Raw genomic sequence first — 4,594 nt, 5'->3', positions numbered from 1 at the left:
CTTAGATCATGTCGAGTTACATAATAAAAATACTTATCATGAATCAAATTTTAAGTGTCTATGTCGTCGTCAAATGATTGGATCTGTGAATCTCATTATGCTTTTATTTCACTATGAGATGAGATGGGTTTGATATTTGAAACCTATCATCTCTACTGTTTGTGGATTTGTTATGTTAATAGGGGTTTGGAGTGTTACTTCTTATCCAAATTAGACCATTTAAACTCGTCGTGTGACTTTTGAATTCATCTGGAATGATTGGTTTTTTTTTTTATTGTCATGTAACAATGATATTAAGTGCGTTGAATGTTCCCGTTGTCTGTTTAAAATCTCTACGACTTTTGGAAACTCTCCAGTCACTCCAGTAATCCAACGTAGTATCATGATAAATATGTTTGAGAAGGGACGAATCTACATTGGGTCATATGCCTCATAGGTTTTTTTGGAAAAGAAATTTTATGTAATTTGCATTCGAATCACCTAGTACCCCTATAATATTTTAGGGCAAATACCCGTATGAAATGACACTTTTGAGAATTATTTGTAGATACAATCCCTATTTTTCCGAAAATAGAGTGATTTCCTTAAGTTTTAAGTACATATATAATTCATATGAACAACTAAAGACTAGTTAGTCAGTATCTGACTACATCGGTTAGATTTCTATACTTGCTCATATGTTACAGAACTTTTTCATTTTTTTTTCCTTCAGGTATTTCATTTTTTTATCGTTTTTTACTAATTGGTGAAATTGAGTTTGTTTTTTAGGTGGTTTGTTATCGATTTTTCAGTCACGTTTTTAGTTATGATCTTCGTTGATTGATGAAATTGAGTTTATTATGTTAGGTGGTTTATTATCGATTTCCAGTTATGTTTTTAGTTATTATGATCTTCGAGAATAACTATAAGCCATTTTAAGGGTTTTACCTTAGCAATGTGTCCCTCTTTGGTGGTTTTAATGAGAGCTCCTTCTTAATGAATCAGCCTGATCAAAAATTGGTCATCACAAGAAAAAAAACCGCTTTCCAGAAAACCTAATGCTCCTCATATTTCTATACGTCAAGGGCAATAGTGGGCGAAAGAGAATACTATGCCCAAACTATCTGCCATCTCCTTGTTATAGTATTTGCCTTTGTGTAACCAAGACGGCGGGTCACAAAAAATTCAATAAGGGGGACGTCAAAAATATACTAAACAACATAAAGAAATTATAAGGGGGAAGTCGCAAAATATACTAAACAACATAAAGAAATGATGAGGGGTACGTGATCATGCATTGCCTTTTCTTATTTTTTTGGTTCAAAAGAAGGAAAAAAGAAAATTCCGTTGCCGGGACTTGAACCCGGGTCTCTCGGGTGAGAGCCGAGTATCCTAACCACCTAGACTACAACGGATTTGTGTTTTTCCTTAAATTATTATCTGTATCTCTTTTATTGGTGGGCTTTTGTCTGCCTTACATTTTTACCACGTCAAGAATTACATACTATAATTTAACAAAATTGATCCTTATCCGGTTAGTGCAATATTTAATGTATTGTAAATTTGTAATAAAAAATAACTCCAACTGTACAGTATGTAGAGGAAATGCTTAACTTACCGACAGCTTTTCCCGTGTAATATCCCGCATAAAACATGAAACAATGACCCATTTTCACCTGCACTCATGCAGATGCTAGAGGAACGGCCCAGATTAAATCCGATCCTCTTATTGGGACATCACTCGGGAGACTATAGTTGTAGAGAAAAAGAAAAGCAAGTAAAACAAAATTATGTATTTTATCCAAAAAGAAAGAGAAAAATCTTATTCAAAAACATATATTTTATTAGAAAAAAAAAGCTAAATCGTAGTTAAATTCTACGTGTGGGTAGCGGTGGATTCTTTGACTGTTTTTTCACGTAGCAGTTTTTTATCGGTAAATAATACGGTGGCCACGAGTTTCATCTGTGTTACTTGTATCATGACACAATAGATTCAATGTTGTACTATATGCTAATCTTTTTTCTTTTTGTATCGTTCTAATTTTATTGGATGTCCCAGAAGGGACAGTTTTCTTTCTCTTTCTGTGGTGGAGCAGTGTGGTATGCTTGCAGTTAGCCAGTCCAGTCCTAGTTGGGACTTGGGACTCAGTCCACTAATATTGAGTGTATTTTATTTAAAAAGAAAGACAAAATTATTTAAAAAGAAAGAGAAAATTTTACTTAAAAAAGAATATATTGTAGTTGGTTTCTAAATGTGTCTCGTGGTGGACTTTTTGACTGTTTTCTTACGTAAAACTTTTTTTATCAATAAAGAAAATGGTGGTGCCGAGTTTCACCCAGATTACTGGTATAATTACCCAGATTACTAGGACATGATCCGTGTCGTGACGGTCCGAGCTTTGAATATTGTCGTAAAAAGAGATAAATGATTTGTTCTCCCCGTACACGGGGAGTGACCCATAATTTTGAATCCTGTTATTCAGGCTGCAAAGAACGGGGTTTGGGACTTCATAGGATTGAAATATCCTTAATATGGATATGGGAACCTAGTCCATTAAAAAAGTCCAAAAATACCCTTCTCATATAACCATCCTAAATCTAATTCAAAAACAAAAACATTTTTTCTTAACCTGGTGCCATTACGGGCGACTCTGAAAGTATTAGAGGCGACTAATAAAACACCCCAAAGTAAAATAAAAGCCACTCCTTATTTCAAAATTTTTCGAAATGGCTAAAATGCCCTCCATAATTGGTAGATAATATTACAGTCGGTAGTTTAAACTGATGTATGTTGATTTGTGTTACGGAAAATATAATCGGTAATTAAAATGGTAATCTCGTGATGTTAATTTTCTACCGATTGTGATAGTAGCCCCAAATTTCAAAAATTTCAAAAACCAATGGAATTTTGAATTTCTCCATTTGCACAGTCGGTAGTCTCGTGATGTTTATTATCTACCGATTGCACAATCGATAGTCTCGTTATGTTCTTTTTCTACCGATTGTGGTAGTAGCCCCAAATTAAATTTTTTCAAAAACCAATTGAATTTCGTATTTATCTATTTGCATAATCGGTAGTCTCATGATGTTTATTATCTACCTATTATACAATCAGTAATCTTGTGATGTTAGTTTTCCACCGATTGTGACAGTAGCTCTAAATTCAAAAATTTCAAAAACCAATGGAATTTCGAATTTCTCTATTTCCACAATCGGTAGTCTCGTGATGTTTCATATCTACCGATTGTACGATCATTACTATCGTGATGTTCTTTATCTACCGATTGTGGTAGTAGCCCCAAATTCAAAATTTCAAAAACCAATGGAATTTCGAATTTCTCTATTTGCACAATCGGTAGTCTCGTGATGTTTATTATCTACCGATTGTACAATGGGTAGTCTCTTGATGTTCATTATCTACCGATTGTGGTAGTAGCCCCAAATTCAAAATTTTCAAAAACCAATGGAACTTCGAATTCTCTATTTCCTCAATCGGCAATTTCCCGATGTTTATTATCTACCGATTAGAATCGAGATTTCGTTATGTTCTTTATCTACCGATTGTTCTTCAAAACCTATACTAAACTACCGATTATGAAGTGACATATAAGTATTTTCAACCTATTTTGTCTTATTCTGTCGCCCCTAATTCTTTCAGGATCGCCCCTAATGTCGCCAGGTTTTTAAACCCCTCTCTTTTATTTCCTCTTATGTTTTTCGCTGTCACCCTTCATCTCTGAGTTTTTTTTTTTCTTCGATGCATTATCGACTCTCAAATAGAATCTTTCTTGAACATAAAATGGAGAATCGGTGAAAAAGGAGTTGACATAAAAATTAATACTTCAAAAATGGTTGCTATAAGATAACAATTGAAAACCCATCATTTATTTCTTCTCTTGATTAGTTATAAGGAGAGATTCGATTAGTTAGACTTTAAAATCGTATTTCTGAAACTGTTTATAACTGGGATTTCATATATTTTCAACCGTATTTTAGCTATTACGCCTAAAAAAATAACAATTTTCAACCATAAAATAGGTTTACATTTGGGAAATTTTTAAACCCAACCGTAAATATTTGTCTATGTTTAAGATTTTCCTAAACGTATATAGTTCTAGAAAAAAAATAATGATAAAGGAGTTGTATAGGATTGGAAATTCCCAACTGTAATAGCTAAATTTCCCGTCCGAAATCCTTATATCCTAGAGTAAATAGCAAATTACAGTGGAAATTCAAAATTCCCGGTTGTAAAAAATTTACAACCGACATTTTTATTAATAACCGCCATTTTAAGTAACAAACTAATTGGGTACTATGGTGGGTCAGTTTAGATGGATCATCAATACTCGGTATTGTGTTTGTGCCCACAAATTTTCTTACGAAGTTTAGTAACTTTTTAAACGAAAATGACAGGTTTAACGAACCATCCCAGCTAACCATATTAGAACATATTTTTTTTGTGGGTTCTATAGCAATCAGTATGGGTCCCACTGATTGTTTTGTGATTCAATCGTTCTGGATAGACCGCCTCACAAACCATCAAGAAAAACCGCTTCCTCACACACGGATGGGCCCTGCTTCTGGAGATTTATAGGGTGCAAGTTTTGGAGAGAGA

At 33.7% G+C, this 4,594-nt stretch overlaps 1 non-coding gene across 1 annotated transcript; it reads right to left on the bottom strand.

Moving 5' to 3' along the window:
- Positions 1-1,321: 1,321 nt before the first annotated feature.
- Positions 1,322-1,394, bottom strand: TRNAE-CUC. Its single transcript has one exon. It is a non-coding gene; the product is annotated as a tRNA-Glu (tRNA).
- Positions 1,395-4,594: the final 3,200 nt, after the last annotated feature.

This window comes from Papaver somniferum, chromosome 5, assembly GCF_003573695.1.
Source record: "Papaver somniferum cultivar HN1 chromosome 5, ASM357369v1, whole genome shotgun sequence".
NCBI classification, from domain to species: Eukaryota; Viridiplantae; Streptophyta; class Magnoliopsida; order Ranunculales; family Papaveraceae; genus Papaver; species Papaver somniferum.
Note: the sequence above shows the minus strand (reverse complement) of the source record. Positions and strands in the feature narration are given on the sequence as shown.